Here is a 15,878-nt window from a genome sequence, read left to right as displayed (position 1 = left end):
TTCATGTGTCCGTCGTCATCACACAAGCTCTTACACGAAGAATCAAGTTCTTATCTTTCTCTCTTCATCATCAGTATTTGTTTGACTACAGAAGTATTATTTTACTTGCTCGTGTACACCGACGAAGACGTGCGTGCGAGATCCGGTGATCCCGATCAGACGTGACGGCGGCGGCAGCGCTCGAATCTCGCCGAAATCGCGGATGCCCTGCCCTGCTTTTGATCTGAAAAGGAAGGGAGCGCGCGGGCGCAGAGAAGCTTTCTCCCGGTGGCCGGGCAGCGGCCAGCGGGCAGCGGGCGCTTCCCGCTTCTCCTGCCCTCGCCTCACCAACAAGTCAACAACAACCGCCCCAACCCCGCGCGCGGCAGGCGGCAGGCGGCGCTGCAGAGACGGAAACTGACGCGACCCATTTTTTTCCTGGGACGCGCATAGTACCCGGATCGCGAAGCCAGAATATGCTGCCAGGCCGCAGCAGCTCCTTGCTTCCACGGAGAGGGAGGCGTCACGCGTCAGACTGTCAGTCAAAAGGCATCCCGTCACCTCACCTGTCTCCCTCTCCGCGGTGTCATCGCGCTGCCAGCTCCAGCTTTTTCCTCGCTTCGCCTTCTGCGGCCGGTAGATTTCAGCGTGAAGCGGTTTGCCTGTGTGCGGGTTCGTGTTGCGGTTTGCCTGTGTGCGGGTTCGTGTCGCAGGGCTGTGCCTTTCATAAATTTTCCAGCTAAAATAATATTTTTCTCTCACATAAATCAGTCAGTAGTACTTCTTCATGAACCAGTAACCATACGAATCAGCCAACCGAACGGGCTGCTAATACCCTGCTAATACCCTCTTATGAGTACTTGCCTTCTATTAGATATTGAATATCTAAGAGAGTACACTAAATCGTACCGTTCCATCGAGCACACCTTAAGAAAGAACTCGAAAATTCACAGTTTTCCATCCGGATCATAAATGAGAGAATAAAGCTTACAACATTCTTAACTATTTCTCACATCACTTTATTACAACATTAGAGGACTTAAACTAGTTGAATGCAATAGCGGAATTAAGACGGTTTTACATGTAAAAGAGTTTATACATTTAGGTTGACATTTTTATCTTGTAGTGGAGAGCAACATATGATCAGAGTTACAGCGAAAATAAAGATTAATGGTGAATCATTAAAATAGTGAACATTTATAAACCAGATATGATGGTAGATCATTAAACTTTTCTTCTAAAAACTTTTAGTGAGGGTTATAAATAAACCCTACGACCGTAGCGCGAAATGAATCCTCTCTGAGCCCACCAGGAGGTTTTCGCACAAAAAGTTGTCAAACATCCATCGGTCACCTGCAACAGGAGGATAGAACCCTGAGCACTCGATTGTACTCAGCAGGACTTACTCGACAGGAGAAAAATAAAAGACTCTAAGAATATGCAAGGCTATCTAGCTTGTGGGTTATTGCATCTATAAAAAGCATTACTAAACGTGTGTCCTTATATTCAATTTTATTAGCAGTCATCATTAGTTCATTAACTAACCATTCTATGTAAGCACCTATGCTATTTTCAAGCAGGTGGTAAGCAATCAGAATAATTTTACCATATTTTATATTCCAGTTCTTACTACGGTGCTAGATCATAGCCAAATCGTACCATCTCATAGAAAACGACGATTCACGAATCAATGTATTCCAGTTGGGTACCCCGAAACACACGCCCCACATGTACCCCAGGCATAAACAGAACCAACTCGTCCCACTCCTATCAAGGGGTCTAGGTCCCCATCTAAACTTGACTTCGAGACCCCAACACCTGAGACCCAGTCTGAGTATGGTGCTTAGACCTCCACCTAATACCCACCCCTAAAAGCAGATCCGAAAAGAGCCGAAATCCACGACAAGAGATTAACAAGTCTTTCTGCTCCCATAAGTAAGTATGTGCATAGGGTAATAAGTCTGTGACCTGACTACCATCTACAGCAACGAACGGTCCTCAATTGTCTAATGAAAGGACCTAGGATGCCACCTAGAGGGGGGGGGGGGGTTGAATAGGTATTTCTGAAAATTAACACCTTTAAAAGCGAAAACGATTTAGTAATAGGAGTTTCCGAGTGGAAACTCCAAATCAGAGTAATACAACCCCTCATAAGCTAGCCAACTAGTAAATAAATAATATTAAATAATCCTAGGAGCCTAGAACCTGCAGCACAAGAGTTAGAACACGGATCAAATAAATTCAACATTGAGCTCTAATATCGGACGTGTCTGGTAGGTATATCGGATATACACGTGTTTTGCCGAATAGCCCCAAACTTGCTCCTTTTGATTTCAATCTTCAGACCAATCTGTAGGCACTCACTAAAGATAGTGCCACACATAGGTAACCTGCACAAGAGCTAGAGCAACACAAATATCAAATGAAATGTGAATTGAGACACGATATTTGTTTTACCAAAGTTCAGACTCCATTGAGTCCTACTCTCCGTTGAGGGGTCTGCGGGCGACCCAGCGAAGGTCAGCCCTAGAGGGTACCACGAAGGTCATTCTAGCTAGAGTCTTTTCTAACTCCTTTTCCTCCTTCCACTAGATGATTCCTTCCCTTGCGGCGGCAAAATCGATCGTTATAGACTTTCCGAGGCAACCACAATCTTTCGGGTGCTCTCCGGTGATGCCTAGCCATCTAGGACCAAAGAGTCCAAGAATAACAAATGCGAATCATGAAATAGACAATATGCACAAGTGCTCAACTGGTGGCTTGCTCTCAATTTTGAATTTCTCTGAACTCACTAATAGATTTGGCAATTTGGATCACACACTCACTAAGAGAGGGTTGGGAGAGTTGGCAAGACTCAAAAACGTGTATTTCAACCAGTAGAATCAACAGCCTCCAAAGTTGGAGGTTAAGGGGTATTTATAGTCCCTTTGAAAAACTAGCCGTTGCCACCGGACATGTCCGGTATGACTTGCTGTCGGTGCGAAAAGTGACCAACAAATGAATATTTGTAGTTTTGTCGTACGTTGTGATCGGATGTGGTCTAGCACTCAATGACATAGGGTTTATACTAGTTCAGGCAACATGCCCTACGTCCAGTTTCAATCGGTCGGTGACTTCATTCTTGAGCCTAGGTGCTCAAAATTTGTTGTGGGGTTACAAACAAATAGGAATAAGGAGGGGGTGTTAAAGGTTCGGTCAGGCTCCCAACTGAAGGGCCAAGAGTGATGGGAGCTTCAACGTGCGCTAAGTATTAGAACGTATGCTCTATGTAGCTTTAGAGTTCTAAAGCTATGGAGCTGTTGGAGTGCTCAAAATGTCTAAGCTATGCAGAGAAAGAGTCAGAATGACTATCCTTTTAGGAGAGAGCGCATCCCCTTTTATAGGTGAAGGGGACGGCCTTACAAGTTAAGAGAGAGCAAGAGAGAGAGTGTTTCCTAGTCTTGTTGCCCACGCCATCAGGTACAAGATAGTTTGTCGGTGCCCACAATATTGTTGACGCCCAGATGCATGTGGTAGGCTCCATCGTGTTCTTCTAGTATGGCAAATGTCGGCGGCCACCATACTGTCGAACAAATGTCGGCGCCCACAACACCGTTCATGTTCTGACATGTCTAAAAGGTTGCAAAGCACCCTTCTAGCATGGCCTGGCGGTATTGTCCTATAGGTGTGCAGGGTACGGTCCTCAGTATTGCGGTTGACTTGAGCACCTTGCCTTATCTGCTCCGCCTAACTCTTGGGTCCTTACCGAATGGGCATCCCCAGTCGGTCGTTCCTAGTCAGCTCTGACTGCGCTGATCGGAGAAGATCCATAAGTAGAGGTTCGGTGTATTCCTGGTCAGAAAAGTGGGTCAGAGTCAGAAGCGAGCGTCGTCCCTCCCTTGGCCAGTCCTTCCGGCTAGAAGAAGCAGGTCAGAGTCAAAAGCGAGCGTTGTCCCCTCCTTGAGTAGGCCTTCCGGTCGGAGACTGGATCGCTCTTCTGGCCTATCGTTAGGTATCTAGGTCGGCCCAGAAGTTGCACATCATTGTAATGCCATCTGCTAGGCCGAGTTTTTGCTAGGAAGCAAGCCCATCGGGGACCCTAGGTTTATGAACCCGACAGGAGCTCCGAGCCCTTTTGTGACTTCTGTGAAGTCATAAAGGGGCTGTTTATACTCATTGTTCAAGAGCAACGGATGGGTGTAAGATCGTGAGTCGCTGTTGGGCGTGATAGAGCACGGACCCATGCATCATGCATGACCGAGGGGTCAGGCGTGATGAAGCATGGACCCAGGTGTTGAACCGACAAACCAGCATGGTGATTAGCGGTCGTACCGGGTGTAGACAACATAGTGACCATGCGTCCATCACTATGGGTCAATGTGAGTCCCCTGTAACGTCTTGTCGTGGAAACGGGTCATGCTGAGACACGACCGCTCCCTGTACGATGTCAGAAGTTTGACCAGGGGTTGTACTTTCTAGCCCGTAGTGTTTGGCGGCGGCGCGAGCTTCTGTTCGGGACCATGTCTAAGGGATCGGGCGAAGCGGGGCCAACCCTCAGACGTCAGGCGAGGCAGAGCCAGCCCCCAAATGTCGGCCAAGGTAGAGCCTACCTTCAAGGGTCAGCCAAAGCGGAGCTAGCCCTCAGGGGTCGAACGAGGCGGAGCCTAGCAAGGGGCGTGGCCTTGGTGGTCCTAGAAATTGCTTGGGGGATTTTTTGACTTGCCAGCGGGTGCGTGCGAGCGCACCCAGTGGGTGTAGCCCTTGAGCCCCTGGGGTAATTCGGGTAGAATCGTCTAGGGGATTTTTTGAGTTGCGAACATTCTGAGCCATCATTTCTGGGGGCGTGGACCCAGGTGTCTTGCGCCAACCCATACATTGGTCATGGCCAGGGGGTCGAGCACGATAGAGCACAGACCCAAGCACCGGGCATGGCCGAGGGGTTGGTCTAGTTTCATGTGTTACCCTATCCACAGTTTCTGCAACTAGAGGGGCTAAGCTAACGTTGCTTGCCTCGATGGCTTGAGAGACACGCTCGGTGAGCTCTCTAACAGGTATGTCTGAGTGGAATTTAGGTCCGTCATTTGTAATGGGGTCGGCATAGCCCTCATGTGGCATTCCACCGCTCCTTAACCCACCCCCCGATAGATGCCTGAGCCACTCCAAAGACTGACTTAGGTGGTCCGTTGACCTCCCTTCGATGGAGATTCTATGGGCATGGCTCGAGGTTAAGATCGAATAAGAAGGTCAAGTTGACCCTGCCTGCTTCCGAGCAGATCGGGTGAGGGTCGCTAGGGCTCATCTGTGTTTTCTCCCCTAGCTCTGTTTGACACGAGGTAGCCTCGATCCCTTCGTGGGCCACCCTTCGAACCTCGGTCAGTTATCGCTCATGTCGAATGAGGCGACTTCTGCTTTGTGACGCAACATGAAGCATTGTGATGCATCAATTGCATATGCAATGTTTTGGATATATGGGATGAATGAATGATTGCATGGATGAATGTGTGAATGCGTGTATGAGGAAAGATGAATGAATGACTGTATGGATGAATGTGTGAATGCATGTATGAGGAAGGATGAATGAATGACTATGCACTAGAAGATAAAATAAAGTATGAAGGTTTGGTAAAGATACCTTGATGACTCGAGTGGCGAGTTTGAGGAGCTCTTATCGGATATGTCCGAATGGGATTCATGTCCGTCATTCGTGATGGAGTCGACATAGCCTGCATAGGGCATTTGTCGATAGAATATCGTCGGCAGTCCACCGAGGGGTATCCCATGATGGTAGATTGATCGGCAGAGGAGCGTGTAATCAAGAACAAGAAGGCAATAGAGACACATGAGTTATACAGGTTCAGGCCGTTAGTATGACATAATACCTTACTTCTGTGGTCTGTTGGTTTGTATTAGCTATCGTATGATTTGCCGCGATTTTTTAGGGGGTCCCTGCCTGCCTTATATAGTCCGGGGGCAAGGTTACAAGTCGGTTAGATCTGAGAGATAACCAGAAAGTAATAACAGATTGCAAGAATCATGGGATTGTACGTATCCTAATAGATCTCATAGCATCTTCAGGATATCCTCCCCATGCCTTGCAGGAGGCGCCGAGCAGAATTGTGCCCCGCAAGGCTCCTTCTCGTGGGCTGGGCCGCCCCTAGAGGCATAGCCCATGTAGCCTACCATGGGTATCTGAGGTCGTACCCCCCCACAGCTAGTCCCCGAGCGCCTTGTACCTGTTGCGCAACGCCGTCTTGAACTTTTCCGAGCAAGTACGAACCAAAACTAAGCTGTCCAAATCATGGTCCGACCACCATAATGAATCGCCGAGCAGTTGTGAGCAGCTGCCAAGCAGCGTGCAACATCACTGAGCATTGTGTTCCAAGCACGGCTTGACATAAGGGTGTAAGGAGCTCAAGTCCAAAATTGAAAATTCCTACGCGGTAAAATGAAGTGTGCCCACTTAGAGTCCGACCACGAGGTTAAAGATACCTTGTTTTAGCTTTTAGAGGCTCGGAGTCTTTCAGAAGAAACAAACACATTCACCACAAGGTGAAGTGTGCCCACTTAGTCCCCAAGCCTGACAGTAGGTGACGTAGTCACGTGGTGCTAGGCTCAGAAAATAGTAAACCAGCCGAGCAGGTAGCCAGTCCCCGAGCGTAGCCTCAAGATGAAAAAACAAACACATTCACCACAAGGTGAAGTGTGCCCACTTAGTCCCTGAGCCTGATAGTAGGTGATGTAGTCACGTGGTGCCAGGCTCAGAAAATAGTAAACTAGCCTTGCAAGTAGCCAGTCCTCGTGTTTCGGGCAAAGATATCGGATAAATCAAACCGTGGAGAAAAAATCGGAGTAATGGCTGTGCAGTATCGGGTACTGAGCCTCATTAAATTGCGGAGGAATCGGTGAATATTTGGTGGTGATAAATGAGCGATGTGGGCTACTATTACATGATAGCCCAAGTCATGGCCCATTAAACCATGTTGGTGGAGTCGAAGTAGCGCTGATCATGGGAACAGTTTCCCAAAAACCCTCAGATGCAAGGAAAGGTGGGGGAAGTGCTTTATAACCGCGCCGCCACATACATCGCCTCCTACCTCTATCAATCTACCCTGCTTCCTTCCTTCGCAATCCCTACGCTCCACATTCCGCACCAACGCGAGCACTCACCTCCAATCTAGTACCAATCCAGAGAGAATGGCGCCAAAAAAGGAGCTGCAAAGCTGAGGAAAGCGGCCACCGGAGCCAGCCGCGATGAGGAGTGGGTGCCATTGAAAACGGGGGCGGTGGATCTCAACAAGATGGTGGCGGCGGGGGTTCTCCCAGACCACCTCACTGCCGAATGGCGGCCGGCTAGTGGTGAGCCCTTCCCAACACCTCATACCGATGAGGCTATAGTATTTGAAGATTATTTCTAGCGAGGATTAGGGTTTCCTGTCCACCCCTTTCTGAGGGATCTTATGGAGTTTTGGGCGATTAGCCTCTGTAATCTGCACCCCAACACCATACTGCACGTGTCGATCTTTATCCATTTCTATGAGGCGTTTCTCGGTGTTCTTCCACACTTCAACCTCTTCAGGCACCTATTCTGTCTAAAGAAGAAGGGGGGCAGGGGTTCCAAGGTGGTCGGCGGCATGTACCTATAGCTCAAGGATGGGATGGCCAACAAATACATTAGCGTACCGCTAAATACCTCCCTGAAAGGTTGGAACGCCATATGGTTCTATATCAAACAAAGTCACCCAATGATTCGATGCGATGTCCACCACATCCTGGTTAACCATAGTAACTGGTCGGAGAGACCCAACAATGCTGATATGGAGCAAGTAATGGAACTTCTGGACTTGATTAAGGGCATGTAGCTTAGGGGTGAACTGGTTGCAGCTAGCTTCATAGTGCGGCGCATCTAGCCCTACAAAGAGAGGGCCCACCCAGCGTTCGACTATAAAGGTGACAACGACGGTACCTAGGAAAACATAGACCATCTGACGAAGAAAGAAGTAATAGACCGTGCCATGGACCTATTTACTTCCAATGTCTCATTGAGCTGGCCAAAAGGAACAAAGGCTTTCAACTACACCAATCCACCTCCTCAGGTAACCCTTTCACTTTGCATTGTTCAGGCATCAATTGCCGAGCAAAGGACTGACTTACTTATGTAAAGATCCATTCATAGGATAGGGCAATATACTTTTCAAACGTGCCAAGAGCCGATTGGCCGAAAGGAGTAGACATTCGGCGGCCGCTATAGCCCGAAGAGGAGGAGCCGAGCACCTTGTCAGATAGTCCATCCCTAGTATCAGAGAAGATCCATGAGAAAAGACTGGTAGTAGATGAGCCGGTCCAAAAAAGGAGAAAAACCGCAAGCTCTACTGCACACAAATCGGGCAGCATCTCGCTTGGTGAAGACCGAACCGCTCGACCATGAAGAACCGCTGTGCTAGAGTGGTCTGACGATGACGAGGACCAGTCAGCACATCCGCCGAGCATGAAGGAGCCATTGATGGATGCTGCAGCTCCCGAGCAGCAAGCAAGGAAAAGTGTGCGGGCAACGACGGAAGTCCCGACGGTGCAGACGGCCAAAGTCCCCAAGCAACTAGAGGGGATAACCGTAGAGCAGCACACAGAAGGGGCCCTGGGGCACCAAGCAGAGCGACACCCTGCTGTAGAGGAGTAGGAGTCCTCCCATCAGGCAGACCAAGCAGCAGCGCCTAGGGGATCAGGCTGGCATCGCCGATTCAAGAAATTTAATTGGAAGACCAAACCGTAAGTATATTTGCCTTGGAGTAATAATATTGTTCCTTTAATTTGCTTGGTTACTGACAAGCCGATATTACGTAGGGCAACACCGAGGCCCATAACTGCTCCCATCCGGGAGACCCCGAGTGCTCGGCGAACAGAGGATGGGCTAGCTACCGCTGCTAGCGGTCCTAGCAACGGTGATTCATTGGTGCACACGACAGGCGCATCGGTGACTGTGACCGAGGCTATGACTGAAAAAGTTGATACTTTGGAAGCAGAAACTGCAGCTGTTGTTGATGCACCGGAGGCTAAGGATGCAACTCCGTCAATGGCCGAAGAGCAACCTTCACCACCCGCAGCGATGCCAGGAGTGGTCAAAGCAGCTGTCCGACCACGGAGTCCCCCAGTGGTGCCTCAAGCGATGGCGGAGGAGGACGAGGTTGTGGAGATCGAGCGTGCTGCACCTGAACCCTAGTTCATCCAGATTCGTTGAAAACATGGGGAAGAGGTGGTAGTTGTCGAGGAAGAAAACACCACCAGGGAAATAAAGAGGTTAAAATCCGCCGTTGCTGGAGTTATGACTCATATCGAGGTGAGTACCGCACCTGAAACACTGATATATGTTGTTGGAGACCAAGGTTTATCTCTAGCATTGTTCATCCATAGGGGATAGCTCAAACAGCCGAGCAACGACACCAACTGATGAAGAGGATGGAGCCCCTCGCCGAGGAAAACAAGAAACTCTAGGAGGCATTAAATCTTTTGGAAAAGAATATTAAGAGGGCCCAGCGCGAGCGGGACCTTGCAGAGTCTAACTCATGAGACCTTGAACATCAGAAGGGGGTTCTATCCGAACAACTAACGGCTACATCCGAGCGGCTGAAGAAGAAATCCGAGCAAGTGGCAATTATATCTGAGGAGCTAAAAAATATGTCCAAGCAATTGGGCAAGAAAACCGGAGAACTCAAAAGTAAATCCAAGCAGCTCGATCGAAAGTGCCAGCAGTTCGAGGATGTATCCAAGCAGAAATCCGGTATGCTTTATCACATAATGTACTTTGCAATAGTTGGCCAATCCATTGTTTCTATAATTGTTGTGCTTATAGAGCAAGATGCAGAACTCAGCCAGCTTCGCCAGACCGTCGAGCAAATTCGACAAGAGAAAGCGAAAGAGTTGGAGCGAGCAGATAAACTGGCCGAAGAACTAAAAGGTAGATACCCCTTGATCAGAAGTAATGTTGCAGTACTTTTCTGGCCTGACAAACCATTGTAATTTTTGTAGATTATCGCCATAAAACCAAGGCACAGTTCGATGTGCTGGTGCAGGAAGCCAAAGTCCAGAAAGATAACTTCAACACTATAACCGCCGCCATAAAACCAGTACTTGACTGCGTCGACATGGAACTAGCACCCCGTCCTAATAGCAGGCAACAAGGGCCGAACACCATCATTCAGAGATGCAAGGCAACGTGGGAGAATTTCAAAAATTTCAACTACGACGCCGTTTTGATCGCCACTACTCATGCCCTTGCAGTGGTTCGGTCCCACTATCCATCTATCGACATCCAGTCAATAGGTGGTGGGTTCGCCGATGGGCTGAGCGACACATAAACCCAGTAGCTGGAGGATGATGTTGAAGATGCAGCAAAAATACTTGTCGGCGATATAGACCTGTTTGGCGAAACAGAAGCTGTTGGCGAAGCTTAACAAACTGCTCAGATATTATCGCCTATACCACTTACTTTATTTGGCGATGAAGAATCATTTGTATTAACAACCCGATGCAGTTATGCATAATATAAGCAGTGTTCGATCAGTTAGTTTGCACTAAACCTGATGCTCTTAGCTAGCCCGTAATCCGTAACGCAGAGCACGGAGCCCGTGCACATGTTGGGAAAACAAGCATTATCATAGGATCGTAGCCTACCACCCAACACGTAGAGCACGGAGCCCATAGCATGTGTGGTGGGATATTAGAGCCTTGGTGTCCTCCATAATTATCAAAGCAAAACACATGCTGCCCAGCGGCCAATTTGAGTAACTTGGCGAGAAAAATAGTTAAAGTGGTGTCCGAGCAGTTAGTTTATGCCTGAAATCTAGGCCTTGACTAGCCCATAGTCCATAACATTGAGCGCAGAGACTCTAACACATGTAGGATGAACAGGCATGACCAAGGAACCGTAGCCGACCATCCGTAACGCAGAGCGCGGAGCCCCTAAGCACGTGTAGGAAGTAATCAGAGACTGGGTCTTCTCCATAGAAAACAGAAAAGAAAAACGTGTGCTGCTCGACGATCGATGAGCTATGTTATGAAATTTGGAGCGCAAAATCGTTGTCGTTTTTAGGAGGAAAAACCTATGTGATCCGGAGAAAACATAGTAGGCGATTTTTGGAGAAATCGTGTTCGTCGATTTTTGGAGTTAACGTGTTCGGTGATTTGGAGAAATCGTGTTCAGCGATTTTTGGAGTTAACATATTCGACGATTTGGAGAAATCGTGTTCGGCGATTTGGAGTTAACGTGTTTGGCGATTTGGAGTTAACGTGTTCAGCGATTTGGAGAAATCGTGTTCGGTGATTTGGAGTTAACGTGTTCGGCGATTTGGGGTTAACGTGTTCGGCGATTTTTGGAGTTAACGTGTTCGATGATTTGGAGAAATTCGTGTTCGGCGATTTGGAGTTAACGTGTTCGGCGATTTGGAGAAATCGTGTTTGGTGTGCTTGGCGAGCGTATTGGAGATCGTCATGGAGTGGCGTGTAGCCCGATAACGGTAAGTGAAACTTATAATGGAGGAAAAATGGAGGAAAATTATGGAGACCAGAACTTTATTAATCTGAAGGTAAAGAATACATATCTGTGTTGTTTCAGGGATAGAAATGTATAAGGTGCTCTATGTGCCAGGAGTTAGGAACATCGAGTCCATCTAAGTCACATAAGCGATAAGACCCTGGTCGAGTAACACCTTTGATGACGTAAGGGCCCTCCCAGGGGGAAGACAGCTTGTGAAGCCCTTTGGTTTTTTGTTTCCTACGTAAGATGAGGTCGCTGACCGCGAACGAACGACCTTTGATGTTGCGGTTGTAATACCTCCGCAGACCTTCGAGGTACTTGGCTGTGCGAACGCAAGTAATCAGACGTTCTTCCTTGGCCCGATCAACGTCTTCTGTCCGAACAGCTAAGGCTTGCTCTTCATCATAATTTTCTACTCTAGGTGCTCAGAAAGCAATATCCGCTGGGAGTATGGCTTCTAAGCCATTGACCATAAAATATGGAGATACGCCGGTACTGCGACTAGCTTGAGTGCGCAGTCCCCAGACCACAGCTGGTAGTTCTTTGAGCCATCTACCTGGATGCTTTTCTTCTTTCTAATAGAGCCTTTTTTTTGAGGGCGTCGAGGATCATACCATTAGCCCGCTCGACCTAGCCGTTAGCTCTAGGATGAGCAACGGAAACGTATTTAACAGAGATGCACCGGTCTTCACAGAAGTCCCAAAAATGATGGCCGGTAAAAGTCGTCCCGAGGTCAATGATGATGCTGTTCGGGAGACCGAATCTGTGTATGATGTCTTCAAAGAGCTCGACTACTTTCTTTGTAGTAGCTGAGACGAGTGGTTTGTACTCAATCCACTTGGAGAACTTATCAATGGCGACGTGCACATATCGAAAACCTCCTGGCGCTGGTTTGAAAGGCCCGATCATATCTAGTCCCCAGCATGCGAATGGCCAGGAAGTTGGAATGGTCTACAGTTCTTGTGCCGGTACATGTATTTGCTTGGCAAAAAACTAACAGCCCTCACATCGTCGAATGAGATCTGCTGCATCGGAGATGGCCGTGGGCCAGTAAAAACCTGCTCAGAAAGCTTTGCCGACTAGTGTTCTTGAAACCACGTGATTGCCACAGGAACCAGAGTGAATTTCAGAAAGTAGCTTCACACCGTCGTCTTGGATGATGCACTTCTACAGTATCCCTTCCTTGGCACTTTTCCTCATCAGGCTACCGTCTACCAGCACGTAATGCTTACTTCGACGAATTAGTCGTTCGTTTCGATTTTGTCGGCGGGTACTTCATCGCTGGAGAGGTATTTGATGAACTGTTCTCTCCAATCGGCGACCGGCGAAGGTACCATGAGTACCAACTGCTCGGCAGGGGGTACTTCTACAACTTCCTTCTCTTCTTTAATGGATGGTGTCAGGAGGTCTTGAACGAAAACCCCTAGCGGAACCGCAGCGCGAGAAGATCCTATTTTTGATAGTTGGTCGGCTAGTTGGTTTTGATCCCGTACCATGTGGTTGTACTCGATACCATAGAATTTCCCTTCAAGCTTCCTGATTTCGGCGCAGTATGCGTCCATTTTCTCACTGGAACAGGACCAATCTTTATTGAGCTGGTTGATAACCAGCGTGGAATCCCCATATACCATGAGGCGTTTGACGCCGAGCTTGACAGCTATACGGAGACCATGGAGACATGCTTCGTATTCCGCAGCGTTGTTGGAGGCCGGAAAATGTATGCGAAGAACATATCAGAGTTTATCCTTTGTCGGCGTGATGAACAGAATGCCCGCACTAGCACCATTGATGTTAAGGGTGCCATCGAAGTACATCACCCAGTGCTCGGGGCAAGTGGCGGCAATGGGTTCTTGGATCTCGGTCCACTTAGCGATTAAATCAGTAAGCGCCTGTGACTTAATAGTCGGTCTGCTTTTGAAGTCAATGGAGTAAGTGCCGAGCTCAATAGCCCACTTGATGATACGACCATTGGCCTCTTTATTGCAGAGAATATCCCCTAGAGGGAACTCGGTGACCACGACGATCTTGTAGTATTCGAAGTAATGTCGGAGCTTGCGTGAGGTAATCAAAATTGCATATAACAGCTTTTGCACCTTAGGGTAACAAGTTTTGGGCTCATTAAGTACCTCGCTGATGAAATAGACCAGACGTTGCACCTTGTAGGCGTGTCCAGTTTCCTCACGTTCGACGACAATAGCCGTACTAACAACACGAGAAGTGGTGGCAATGTAAACTAGCAGAGTTTCATCTGGTCGTGGCGCTGTCATGATTGGAGGTTTTGTCAAAAACAACTTGAGCTGCTCGAAAGCTGTGCCTGCCTCCTCTGACCAAGAAAAAAGCTCGGAGGCCTTGAGGAGCTTGAAGAAAGGTAGCCCTTTTTCACCGAGGCATGAGATAAAACGGCTTAATGCAGCCATGCAGCCTGTAAGCTTCTGTATATCCTTGACACACGTCAGCCATTTTATGTTGGTGATGGCAGAGACCTTGTCAGGGTTTGGTTCGATGCCCCGAGCACTGATGATGTAGCCCAGCAGGATTCCGGATGGAACTCCAAAGATGCACTTTGAAAGGTTCAGCTTCCATTGGTATTTGCTTAGATTGGAGAAAGTTTCTTCAAGGTCGGCGATAAGATTGTTGGCGGTTTTAGTCTTGACGACCACATCGTCGATGTAGGCTTCGACGTTGCGGCCGATCTGTTGGTCGAGGCATGTCTGGATAGCCCTTTGGTAGGTCGCCCCAGCGTTCTTTAGTCCAAAGGACATAGTGGTGTAGCAGTATGCATCGAAAGGCATGATGAACGACATCTTGACCTGGTCTTCTTTCTTGAGGGAGATCTGATGGTAGCCAGAGTAATAGTCAAGAAAGGAGAGCAACTCGCAGTCGGCGGTGGAGTCTACAACCTCGTCTATCCGAGGCAGGCCAAAGGGGTCTTTAGGGCAGTGTTTGTTAAGATCAGTATAATCAACACACATTCTCCATTCTTCATTCTTTTTCTTAACAAGAATAGGATTAGCTAACCAATCTGGATGATACACTTCTTTTATAAATCCGGCAGCTAAGAGCCATTTTATTTCTACCCTAATGGCCTCCTTTTTGTCCAGCATGAATCGGCGAAGTTTTTGCTTGATTGGTTTAGCAGTCGGTGAGACATTCAAGGAGTGCTCGATCTTCTCCCATGGTACCCCTGGCATGTCTGCAGGTTTCCAAGCAAACACATCGGTGTTAGCATGTAGGAAGGAGACGAGCGCGCTTTCCTATTTGGGGGTCAAGGTGAGCCCCAATTTTCACCGTCTTGGAAGGGTCGTCAAGGCCAAGGGCGATCTCCTTGACTTCCTTGGACTTGGCGGAGGCACGAGGAGGCTCTGGGATCTCCATGCCATCAGTAGATGCCATCTTGGCTTCGGCGACCATGCTAGCCATCTGGATGGAGAGGTTGGTGGCTTTGGTGAGGGCGAGACTTTCTATCTCGCCAGCATAGGCGACGGAGAGGTTGGCCCACAGTGACAGGACTCCTGTGGGTGAAGGCATCTTCAACACCAAATACACGTAGTGCGGAATGGCCATGAACTTGGCCAGAGCCGGACGCCCCAGTATGGCATGGTAGGCGGTGTTGAAGTCGGCGACATAGAAGTTGATATGCTCCACTCGGTAGTTGGTTGCCATGCCGAACTGTACTGGTAGTGTAATTTCCCCAAGCGGTCTAGATGCCCTACCAGGTACCACGCCCTAGAAGGAGGAGTCTAAGGGTGTGAGATCTGTTGGCCCGAGGCTGAGCTCCCTTAGGGCCCCGGTGAAGAGTAGATTCAAAGCGCTCCCACTGTCGACAAGGACTTTTCTGAAGATCACCTTCTGGACAGTCACATCAAGGACGAGGGGAAAACGCCCTGTGTAGGGTATGTCTGCCCACTGGTCAGCCCTATTGAAGGTGATGGAGACTTTAGACCATGGGCAATAGCTGGGGTTGGCGGTAGTTTCCTCTAAAACGACGGTGAGCACTCGTCAGGCGGCGAGCTTCCGTTCCCTTCTGCTCTCGTTGGAGGTGAAACCTCTGAAGATGGTGGCGACCACCTTGTCATGGTCCTAGAAGGCATTATTATTATCCCCAGGAGGTCAGTGTCCTCTGTTCCCACCATTGTCGTCATTGTACTTTTTCTCCTGGAACTCCTTAGCCAAACCAAGGCAGTCCTTCATCTTGTGTTTAGTGTTCTTGTGCAGGGGGCACGGTCCGTTGAGGATCTTCTTGTACTACTCATCATAGTTACGCTTGGCGCATGGCTCATTGATGTTGGCAACAAAGTGGTCTAGTCGTCGGCGGCAATTCTGACCAGGTTTGAATCCATCTGGCCGATCACGTCCGCTATCCTGATGGAAACTACGGTCATCATAGCGGCGA

The sequence above is a fragment of the Miscanthus floridulus genome, chromosome 1 (genome assembly GCF_019320115.1).
Source record: "Miscanthus floridulus cultivar M001 chromosome 1, ASM1932011v1, whole genome shotgun sequence".
In the NCBI taxonomy this organism is placed as follows: domain Eukaryota; kingdom Viridiplantae; phylum Streptophyta; class Magnoliopsida; order Poales; family Poaceae; genus Miscanthus; species Miscanthus floridulus.
This window is presented reverse-complemented; position numbering follows the sequence as displayed.